Source organism: Argopecten irradians, chromosome 15 (assembly GCF_041381155.1).
Source record: "Argopecten irradians isolate NY chromosome 15, Ai_NY, whole genome shotgun sequence".
NCBI classification, from domain to species: domain Eukaryota; kingdom Metazoa; phylum Mollusca; class Bivalvia; order Pectinida; family Pectinidae; genus Argopecten; species Argopecten irradians.
This window is the reverse complement of record NC_091148.1, coordinates 17993133-18005956: the sequence shown is the minus strand read 5'-3', so window position 1 is coordinate 18005956 and position 12824 is coordinate 17993133. Positions and strand designations below refer to the sequence as shown.

The 12824-nt window shown below is 35.5% G+C and overlaps 1 protein-coding gene across 2 annotated transcripts in view; it reads right to left on the bottom strand.

The window, feature by feature from the left end:
• LOC138308958 (solute carrier organic anion transporter family member 4A1-like) overlaps window positions 1-11910 on the bottom strand; it is a 57229-nt gene extending 45319 nt beyond the window's left edge. For both annotated transcript variants that reach the window (XR_011206169.1, XR_011206170.1), the window contains exon 1: window positions 11113-11910. The gene's annotated coding sequence lies outside the window, so the exon portion shown is untranslated. The remainder of the gene's footprint in view (window positions 1-11112) is intronic.
• Between the last annotated feature and the right edge of the window lie 914 nt (window positions 11911-12824).

Below are 12824 nucleotides of genomic sequence, written 5' to 3'. Positions count from 1 at the left end.
AAAGGGGGTAGGGGGTAGAGGGAGGGGGTAGCGATGGGTAATATAAAGTACTACTTTAAAAGGGGGTAGGGGGTAGAGGGAGGGGGTAGCGACGGGTAATATAAAGTACTACTTTTAAAGGGGGTAGGGGTAGAGGGAGGGGGTAGCGACGGGTATTATAAAGTACTACTTTAAAAGGGGGAAGGGGTGGGATAGGAATGAGTGATGGGATGAGGTAGTAATTAATTGGTTATAGGGGAATTTGGGACAGTATATACATGTACATATAGTTTAAAGTCAGTTAATGGGAGGACGGGGTAAAAAGGAGGGAGTGGTAAATAACACTAGTTATGTCTAAATCCCAAATATTGGCTAATAGGTTGTTATAAAAAAAAGGTCTCTCCAGTAAAATCATCCAAACGTTATATCTATACATATAATGCTTAACAAATGACTTTAAAATAACAGTACAACTTCTTTATAAAATCACACCCTACAGTGATATTACTTATGTTTTATCTTACATTTGGCAAACATCTAATATCCTTAGGTTCTTGTAACAATCAACTCTTTTTTTTAAAGTATTGGCTCTAAAGATAAACCGTATCTACTAATTTTAAATGTTGATAAGCGTAACAGCCCTATATAATACTCCTATAAGCCTGAGATGACGAGTGTCAAATCCCCAGGGCTTAATCGAAGACCTCTTGGTCCCACTAATAGCTGGAGATTTCTAAAATTATTCATTTTAATGTTGGACGCAAGTCATTTTAAGGAGCAAAGGTTATCTGAAGATTTAGAAAAAAAAATGTCCAATTTCATTTTTGGCCGCATTTCATTTTTGAAGTCTGAATCGTTAGCTGGAGGGTTAAAAGATAATAAAAAGTTTTCGATGATATCATCAATTTTAGCTTGAGACATTTCTGGGTCTGTAACAAAATACATGATTTAGAAAATCTGAGTCACTGTAACTGCCAGGGTTTGGACCATGGACCTTCGGATTTCTATAACATATAGCAGATGCATCTTTACTTTGTTGCATTTTAACAAACAAGCGGTCCATTTTCATCCATTCACACCAAATATGATGTCATCATAATACACATATGACGTCATTATAATACACATATTATAATACACAATGTATATTACTTCATTATTATAGGCTCCCGTTTACACTGCACCCTTTTATTCAATAGTAATAAAAACAACAACCGTCATACCAAACCACAAATTTTACAAACATGGTATCTGTCAGTTTGGTCCAATCCCGTTACTGTTTGGCTGAAACTATCGTGCGTATGTCTTTCCCCTCTTTAGATTGAGTTCTATGGAGGAAATTATTTCAAGCTAAACCTCTCTCTCTCCCTCCCCCGATTTTTTTTCCTCGGCCGATTTATTCTTAGAGGGAAATATTTTGATAGATAAACCGTCAATGAATTTATTTCTAAAGGGGCATTATTGGTAAACTGGTTCATATTATTGGGACGTCATCCACCCTCCTTGGGGTGACAATAGCGTCGTCCACCATATATATATTGCAGTATAACAAAGAGATACACCTTCAAATAAAATAGACACAAGGCATCAATCCCCTGGCGAAACGTTTTCCCTTTCTCTCGTAGAACTAAATGGCTATGAGAAAGAATCAGCAAGGCATTTAGTTTCCCTCCTTAAAATAGTTGAGAGGGGCAGAATTCGGCTAGCAAATATATCCCATAAAATGGAATTGTGTGTGAAGGGTCAGGGATGGAACAACCAGCGAGCTAAGAGTTGACCCCATGGGGGAAGGAATCACTAAAAACAAATACCATATACGATGCAAAATGTCGTGCAGTATATGCGGGCAGTTTGATTGGTAGTTGGCGAACTGTATTGCACAAAATAAGCCACAAACCAGTTTACAAACGAAACAAAATAAAGAAAGTGTATAGTATTTATATTTTCAGTTTTCAGCCTACCTTTTATGGATATTTTCAATTCAAGTAAATGAGTTTGAACCCTCGGATAGTGGGGAGCGCTTATTGGGTCGAATACAGTACTCAAAGTGTGAAGACAACAATCTCAATTCCTGACAAAAACTTTTTTAATGTAACATCTTTAAAAACCCGACACTACTTCAGGTTTTATGGAGAATTCACACAAGAACGCCGCTATAATAGGGGAACCTACGTGAGAAGCTGCATAAGATCTTCACCGCAACCCCGATAGCGTTAACGAATTCTACACTCGGTCTTTTACATACGTATGTATCATTTCCCCCCAAGTTTTTGCCCTGAATCTCTAGCTGTGTATTTTTTTCCTGCGATGGTTCGCCACTACAGATTTGACAGGTGTATCAACCAGATATCTATCCTTATCTGAAACCTCGTATTCAAAGACTTGGCGAAGAAAATGAGTTTTTCTCCGTCACCTCCCATGGAGCCTTAACTTCTCTGATCTCTCATTTCTTTAGGTTATGACAGCAGATTGCCTTGGATGAAAAAGAAAGCAGTGAGGTTAGAAAGGTATATTTACGTTTCTATCGCCAGAATTCCTATCAGAATCTGGATTATATATTTTGTATTTCACATTTCGAAAAACAGCACGATGAGGATATTGAAGTTCTCTGACTAGTGCTTGTTGAGATTTCAGCAAGATAAAAATGGTATTATCTTTTTTGCACTGATAAGATGGATGGGCTAAGTTTTGGATTTTTGTTGTGTATCTGTCCGTACTTATCTAGAAAGTCTATTACGGCTAATGTACACAATCCACAGGGTTATTAGTTCAGTCTCATCGTATCTGGTTTCAGAAATATTTTCACTCTTTATCGAAATTTGATAATTTTGATTTATTTCATCCTAAATCAAATTGTGACTCATTGGAGAATTATATACTGTAGTTAATTTCTGATTTACTGAGGAGAAACATTTTAAATCACCAGTAAATGAGTTTACAGAAAAGTGATATTTATTACAAACACCGATAGGGGCACGTACCCAAAAGGCAAGAGGGGCAATTAGAGAAATAAAATAACAACGTGTTTTTCTATCATTAGAACCTAATGGTCCTGTTACAGGTTTATCCACGTAACAGTATGTCATGAGTTGGTCACTGTGACCTACATTTTTTACATTTGACCTACATTAAAGTGAAATCTTTTTTTAGATTTAACGTTTGCCCTAGTCGGCACTAGGCCTTCATACTTCAGTCATGCATTCGCCTTATTGAGGCACTTTGTCCATTACCAAAAGTAGGTCACTGTGACTGTCATCTTCACTGAATAAAAAAAGTCCAAGTTCTCTGTTACCTGTACAAATTGTTCATGGAACATTACACTTAGGTCATAGGTGAATTGAGTTGATAATGACTACAATTAACGGAAAATATTCACATTGATACACATGTTTTTGGTATACTTAATATAAATTATGTAAATATTCTGGTTTCAAATTTCAACATAAGAAAATTAACAATGATCTTAAGAAAAAAAGACGAGTTTGTGGAACTGGTTGTATAAAAAAATGAAAAAATAATCGATGGTGATCACTGAAATTGGCTCGATTATTTCCATTTGTCATCTCTTATTGGACAAATGTCTTTCAGTTATCAAAAACTTAAAAACCAAAAGTAGGTCACTATGACCATCATTGTAGTTTTTGACAAAAATTCTCCTCTCCGATCCCTGTTTCCTGTACTTATTGTCTATGGAACGTCCCCCTTGGATCATGGATGTAATAAGTTGAAAATGAAAGAATTAATGAAAATAAATCAAATTGAAACGGAGTTAATGCCCTTTAATTATTTTTTTACTTTAATTGGTATATGGATGTTGTGTGTATCCTGGTTTTGAATAGAGCAAAAACGGTTTTGGGTTCATAGGGCTCTTAAGAAAGGAGTTATTGTTTTGTGGACTTTATTGTATAAAAGATAATATGAAATAAAACCTATAATTGGAATTATTGCTCTTTAACATCTGGAAAGTTTATTATTGGATAGATGTTTTTCAATTTCAACAAAATTTTATTTCAACAAATTGAAAAAGGATTAAACAATATACAATGCCAATGTAAGTTCACTTCTGGACAGATGTCTTGTTTTACGTTTTGGCTGGTGAATAGTTTTGATTGTGGTGCACGATGCGTATTTTGTGTGATCTGGGGTAAAGGAAGGAGGGGCATATAAGTGAAAGGATAGGCAAAATGGAGATAAATTGGTATTTTCTTAAAGAATTAGTCTGACTCCCAAGTCTAGCGTATATGTAGCCTGCAAAAAAGTTTTGAAGAGCGTGTACATCTACAGTTATAAAGTGCCAGAGTAAGTAAAAAGAAAGTGAATGATGGGGAAAAAATAGAGAGAAAAACCACACAATAAACAGTTTAGCAGTGACGTGTGTAGCTCAAAGTGAAAACTGAGTAAGATGTTAGTGTGGATATGGCTGCTGCCAGATTTCAAACATCTCACTATAAACAGCCCGAGTGTGACATTGTCTGGCAGTGGTAGGAGGCTTTTTGTGTGTGATGGCTTTGTCATTCCAGATAGGGTCACAAAGGTCAAGCGTTAAAAAGTCGTAAACATATAAAGTCGTTAATTTCCATGCATTTGGAATGATACTGCATATGTAGACGGCGGACAGTGAATTGTTCGGTTCTATATCAAAGATGCTCCACCGCCGACAAAGCATAAATGATATTCATCAGTCGAACAATAATTGGTGTTTGATCATGTATATATATGTCTAATTAACACAAAAAATAATATAAAATAATTTATTTCGCCGTTGGTGCATACGCAATCAATACTTCCTTCCATATAGGATATAGTGATACAGAATTTTTTCGGGATGCAATTAATTATTTTTCATATTTTTAACTTGAAGTAAAAAAAGAAGCTCAAACTTGTTCAATGGTGGTAATGGTGTGAAGTAAGTAACATTTGTAACTGAAGAAAAATACGAAATCGTCTGCTCCTGTTTTTGATAGTGAAATAAACAAAATATTTATAACCATTTGCCTCAACCCTTTGGCACAACCCTTCCACTCTCAGAAGAAGCAATAAAATTCGCAGTATTTATTCAAATTCAACATTTTAAAGGATTATTCATTATATTAAAACCTTAACTTTAGATCTCAGTATGAATTTTACATGTTTGTTGTATATTCGCATGAAAGAGATATTAAACACTCAAACATTCGACTAAACAATTGACAGTTAATTGATATCTCATTTTTGACAAGAAATGACAACTTTTTCCAGCCTCGGGTTGACCAGCCAAAATATTTCACTCGGGTTGAGATAGTCCGCTAAACCTGCCTATATTATTAGGCTTTTTTAATTATTTTATTTTTTGCCTAATATATAGTCAGCTCGCGGTACCTCTTAAAAATGTGAAATCGTAGGCAAAAAAAATAAAAAATAAAAAAATAAAAAAGCCTTATAATATAGGCAGGTTTAGCGGACTAGGGTTGAGATACCCGTGTCTACTAGACAGACCCATTAAAGATTCTATCAATCCACTATGAAGCGTTCTGTATGAAACGGATATGGACCAAAATTTCATTAAAAATATCGCTGGCCAGGAGTTAACTCGTCGAGAAACTTTGACAACTGTATCAAAGAAAAAATAATTAATCAGTCAAATTGAACTTTAGAAGACAGGTCTCTGTCATTTCTATATACATGTATCTATCACTAGTATCGTCAATCTAATGGAAGATACAATATCGCGAGGATGATATTTTCGCGATTTCTCGGGGCATTTGTATGGTCGCAAAATTCTTTTTCGAAAAAAATAAGTAACAAATGTATTTATAACAACAAAACCGGCTACACAGTATTATAATTCAGACAAACAATCATAATGTAAAGAATTTACCGTCTGATGGTCAGTCTATATACGATAATTATATAGATAATTTAATACAGATATGCATCACAACTGAACTGAAAATCGAAGCAATACCGCCCCTCTTCGCCTCTTTTTTCATTATTTTAGAAAAAAAAAGATAATGAAATGAGTAAAACATTTAACCATTTACCTCAACTCTTTGGCACAACCCTCCTACTCTTAGAAGCAATAAACATAGACGGTTCGTGTTAGAACAATGTAAACTAGATAATTAATTTACAAATTGGCACCAGCTGAGAGGGGAGATTTGTTCATGGTTCTATACTATTGTTTGTGTGCAATGGGAGGGTTCCAACATGTCTGGCAGCTCCCAAATAAAAACGATCGGTATACAATTTTATAGGAAAATCAATTCCATACGTCTACTTGTAGTTTTCGTACATGCCTGCTGTAAAATTAACTGTGTGATTATATTAATTCGTGTTTGGAATTTAGTTTAATTTGATGTTCATAACAATTTGTCAGACAACTTATTATACAGACAAAATAGCCAGGTAAATAAATTGTTATCTAAACCGTACCCCACCGGTATAGCCAGATTTCCGAGTTGTTAAAGCATTAAACTATCTTCCTATGGTCTATATAGATGCCAGAGCTTTGCAGAAAATCTTCATAAAGCGCGCTAGTGTAATGCTTAATGTTGTAAAGTGACTGTAGCTGCAGAGAAAAAATACTAATTCGTCTGTACTTGTTTTTGATAGCGGAAAAAATACCATTGGTCAGCGGTGTAGCATCTTTAAGCATTCTTCCAAATTATACTATTAATGGTAATATTGATATTTGTTTTAAAACTTCTGCTAAAGTCATGGTTTGTATATCAATAAATGACATTATCTCATTCACCCTGAAGACACATTTGAATTCTTCGAACTCAAAAGATAGGACAGTTCATTATGAATTTCTAGGGGTCAATGATGAATTTAAAGAAGTTGTAACTGGGCTGATAAGATTATTTTATAGGATGTTTGACTGAATGACTGACATTGAGCGTGGTTCTTGGTGGGGGTTTAGATCAAACGTTTAGTAAATATTGATATTTTTACTATATAATGACATCATTCTGACGTACACAAGGTCTGTTTAAGAAGATGTGACTGTAAATGTAGTTTTCTGTCTGGGATTTAGATTTTAAAATGACACTTTGTAAATATTGATAAAAGTTTTAAAGACTGCTCTGGAACTGTAACTGTAATATCTTTGTTGGAGAAATCAAATGAATGTCACAACTTGTATAAATACGTTCTCAATAAGAGTGGACGATAAGGGTACTGATATCATTTTGGCGGTAAATGATTTTTAATGAGTTAGAATTTGTTTAGGTTTAAAACGGCTTATCTATGACACAAAATGGATCTGACTATCTTCTATAAAACATTAATATCAAATTACTCTAGCTAGTGAACATACTACTGAAACTTTATCTCAGGTCGTGTCATACCTTCATATCTTAAACACTGTATGCAATAAAATTTGTTTACATAAAAATTGCGTTAAAAAATGAGGAGAAAAAAAAATCAATTTGTAGAGAACTTACTGTTTTAAAAATCAAAGTGTCTAGACAAGATAGTGGTATTCCAAATTCACACAGTTAAATGAAATTCTACTGCACAGAATAGACAGTGGAGTAAAGCCAAAAGTTCCAGAGAAAAACCACCAACCAGTACCAACAGGACAGGCAACTAAGAAATTTTAATTTTAATCTCCAACAACTTGCTCGCTTCACCACATATAATGGTCCATGTGCTCTCTATAGATTTTTTTCCGTTTCACCTCCTGCTTACGGAATGGAATCACTGGTTAGCCCGAAAACGGTATAATGTTACCATTGTAACGTATGCTTCAGTGGGATCATACTATAAAATGGTAAGCGTATCCACTATTAAAAAGACACCGCACAAACATACCACAGATTCCCAAAACTCACAAGCAAGCACCATAAACAATGCATTACATACAGCAGTTACTTTCCTTAAATGGTGTGGCTAGGAGGAATGTTATTTATTTTTCATAAAGAATGTAGAATACATTTATGTCATATTTTGTTTCGTGGTTGTGTAACAGAGATAGCCTGAATGAAGCAAACAACTAATGTCCTTCCGACACCGTAACAGAATATGGTGATTCCATGCATAGTCTCTGTATCACTTCCATCAATGTAATATCAGTAATTAACATATCTGTTAATTGACTTCCTGTTCTACAGCAGATCTGATTAACCATAAGTAATATCATTACATATGATATTGTAATCTTGTCAATCAATTAGCAGGGCCTTTACAGGAAGGCTTTATGGGGCTCATAATAGGGCTCATACTAGGGCCTGTAGAGGGTCATATCTCCCAATTAAAACCATCTTAAATTTTAAAAATAATTTCCCGATGAAACTTTTTATGCTTTAATTTTATTTCAAATTTACCAATTTTCTCCTGAAATGACTTTTAAAACTCTTCTAATTGGTAAGTAAAAATCCCAATTTCAGTTTTTTTTTTTCGTTATTGAAGAAATAGCCCCACCATACGGTCCACGATTGTGTCGATAAGGTGGTATTTCATTTAATACTGGTGATTATCAAATTAAGATTCATTGACAATTAACCTAAACTTAATAAAGGTAATTTGCATTAATTCATGTTAATAAATGTAATACTTAATAAAATTTAACGCAGATTTCTGAAGCGGTAGATCTATGTAGATTGCCTGGGCTGGAGTGTATCATTTTAAATTTGGTGATAAAATTTAGCTCAAACTTCGATAAGACCACAAACACATGTTAGATGTCAGAAATAAGGATTTATCGTTTGATACTGGTGATTAAAATATCGAGTTAGAGACCATTAACACACATACTGTCGGTGACAACTAGGCCATAGATAAATATAATTCTTGACAAAAACCAAATTGTACCTAAACTTCATCAATTAGAAATTTACAATGATTTGGATATAAATTCAACTAGTAGAATGATGTACTTGGCTAAACCTACAGTTTTATTGAGACATATTAACCAAAAGGTGGGGGGGGGGGGGGGGGGGGGGGGGTGGGGGGGGGGGGGGGGCATGGGACCGGGGGGGGGGGGGGGGGGGGGGGGGGGGGGTGTGTGATCCGTCTAACATGGGACCACAGTGACCGAGTGATTAAGATATATCGACATATTGCCACAAATCCTCCATCTCTGAGTTGGTGCTAAACGCTGTCGTTGGTTTTCGCCAGATACTCATGACCTTGGCTGACCAAACACTACTTTAATATAGACTGAAACGCATTGATCTTCAGGAAAACTTTGAGACACCAAGGTTTCGTGGATAAGACACAATACATATAGTTTAAGACACTCAGTAGTGTAATGAAGGCACAGAATACTACCTAAAGCTAAAGAGGCTTAGACTTTGGACCTTCAGGTCTTTGAGACACAGCTATATAGATATACTGTGGCGATATATAAATAAATTATGGACAAAACACAACACCTGCAGTTTGAGACTCTTAGACCTAAAACAAACTTTGTAGATTTATAAAGACACGCCAGGGGCATGGAATACTTTCTAAAGCTGACGAAACGTTTGAATTTTAGGTCGACTTTGAGATGCCAATTTATAATTATATAGCGGATAGGACACAATACATGCAGTTTAGGACACTTATATCTAAAACAAACTTTGTATAGAGTAATAGACACTCCAGGGGCATAAAATGCTATACCTAAAGTTTCAGGTCCATTTTGAGACGTCAATTTATAGTTATATAGTGGATACGACACAATTCATGCAGTTTAGGACACTTATATCTCTAAAACAAACTTTGTATAGAGTAATAGACACTCCAGGGGCATAAAATACTATACCTAAAGTTTCAGGTCCATTTTGAGACGTCAATTTATAGTTATATAGTGGATAGGACACAATACATGCAGTTTAGGACACTTATATCTAAAACAAACTTTGTATAGAGTAATAGACACTCCAGGGGCATAAAATGCTATACCTAAAGTTTCAGGTCCATTTTGAGACGTCAATTTATAGTTATATAGTGGATACGACACAATTCATGCAGTTTAGGACACTTAAGCCTAAAACCAACTAAATAGTAATAAAAGCACTACAGGGGCATGAAATACCACCTAACGCTAGAGACATATGAACTTTTGACCAGACGCAATGTTTATACATTCTAAACCAACAGCTGTCAAATGATCAGCTGGCTAGCCCATGTTAAGGGTAACATGTTAGTCTTTCTGGCTTATCTATAAATGATAGGTTTATAATCATCTAAAAAACAAGTTATTTGGCTTGCAACAGCAAGCGGAATCATTACAAGCTAGGTGTAGGTATAAAAACCCATTTACATGTGGACCAAGAAACACTTTAAATAGCCAGGTGTCAAATGTAAATGAAGGTCAATACCGATGAACTTGAACAATTTATAATTCCTTCCAACGTGAAACTATCTTTTACATAACAAATCTACATGGTTTTTTTTATCCCGGGAGAATATTTAACATGCAATGCAATTAAAAATACAGTCTGGAGTTTTAAAACATTTATGTAACAGACATGTACATGCAACAAACATTACTACTAAATTAAGTTAATATATACAAGTGCACAATGGGAATTTTCATTTCCCAGTGGCAGTTAAATACATAACTGGCATACGCAATGTAATGTCCTTACGTAATACTTAATTGTTTACATTTTAAGCAGTCCAAGTTTCCCCTAAATCAAACACCAGATATCAACAATTTTTGACAGCGTCCTGTCCTAGACACCGAACATCGACAACTTTTGACAGCGTCTTGTCCTAAACACCAGACATCGACAACTTTTGACAGCGTCTTGTCCTAAACACCAGACATCGACAACTTTTGACAGAGTCCTGTCCTAGAGTAAACACCGAACATCGACAACTTTTGACAGCGTCCTATAGACATATTTGTCGGAAAGTCTAATTCTAGTACAACGGTCACAGGCATCTGAAGTTTAAACTTTTATTACGACCAATACATATCGCACAATGAACAAGAAATATCAATTGGAAATAAGAAAAGCTATCTTTGGCAAGTACCATCATAAATCAAAATTTAAGAACGAAGGATCGAACTCAAAATAAAACATTTGTATATTTCAAAAGAGAAATCTTTGCACAATTCGAAAACAGCTCGGTAATCAGAATAATGTAATGTAGCAATCTCACTATGTTATACTAAGATTTTTTTTTAAATTCGTTACAGAAAGATGTAAAACTCACCTGATGAGATGCGTCAATATTTCTCCAAGCTCCGTGTAGTAAACACACGTAGATCTAGCCCAGTAACTGAGTTCTGCTGGCTCGCCGTATAACGCTGCCGTATCACCAGATGAGATGGGGACAGAAGATAAGGCCGCAATCCCTTTAAATATTAGCTTCAGGCCTATCAGTGCAGAAGGACCTCGGGATAACCTCCCTTGTCAGGCGTCCTACTGTGGGGAAGCGCCCTTTACTATACTATCCAGTACAAACCCGTCCCACTCATCTCAGAGATCTTAGCCTCGATCAAATCACACAGCAGGAAATCTTTCAATTCAACGAAGACATGATTTCAAATTCATTTTCAGTGTTGACGACTGTCGAAGACGGAGAAAAATATGATCGCCCCATGGGACAGTGTATGTATCTTAGCATGCTTAGTGATGTTTGCCTCGTTAGTAAGTTTACAACAACATTTAGCATCTAACGAGTCTATAAAATGTCAGTAAGTTGTTTGAAACAAGACAGCGGCTTGCAATGATACCAGTGCAGTTACCGACATTGGCAGGCAAGCGTATCTTTGCATCAAATTAATGTGGGAGCCAAGGGCTTTCATCAATCACAGCATCTCGCAGTTTTAGACCCACAGATAAGACCTATAGGAAAAAACGTAATGTACACAACTAATAAAATGATGTCGGATATCTTATGTTTGTATACGTATGTAGAAGTCTGCCACAGGGATATTTGTAAATCCCGCGCCATAGTTAATGGACTGGTCATCAGTTGATGATACGAGTCTCAGTAGAATTTTAATATTATATTACATCCCCACTTCTCCCCCCCCCCCTAGTATGAAACTTGGGATCAGATATGGCAAAATATTATCAAGATAATTATGTGATGTTTTTAATATTCTGGAGACTAGTGGCCAGTCTACGTACGTGTTAAATGTATACTACGTAGGCCGTCGGAATTGAAATGCACATGTTTATGGAAGTATGTCCTAATCCTTCCTTTTAAAGGTTTTAATAAATTCTATGATCCAGAGGGGATTATTTGTGATACTTTGAAATAAAAAAAGAAATGGGATCAAGTTATTGTTCAATATTATTCCATTTAACATTTTTTTTCATTTTAAAGTTTCTTACATACACTAATAATGACTATTTCACTAAATATATTTACCTGATGCACACATAAAAAGGGGAGTAAATATTTTTTCCAAGAAATATTAAAGATAATCGAAAACAATATTACCACGTTTGATATTGTATATGCTTTGTTTTGATAGCATTGTTAGTTAAAGTGCCACATTTGATGGGGGAATTCCAAGTTATCACACTGGTCCCTTGGACCTTTTAAATACAAAGCTTTATTTTAGGAGATGCCTTTAGCTATAATTCCCTCTTGAAAGAGGAGCTTCGAAATACCGACCTCTTGCTTTGTCCTAGAACAGGATGGCCCCTTTGGCAACCGAAGCCAATCACTTCAAGTTTTTCTTCTGCTTCAAGTAAATCCTTTCTGCTTCGAGTAAATCCCTCATTCTCCTTTATTCTGACTACGATAACCCCCTTCTCGCCTTGCTTTGAGCGTTTGTCTCGTGACAGGAAGACGTTTGTGTTTATTCCTGGCGTTTTTTCTCCTAATGTTCAGCATACACAAGAAGCTGGACGACTGGTTTTGACTGTTTTCAGTACAGTATGACCAGATGTGGTTTGCTGTTCTGTCCC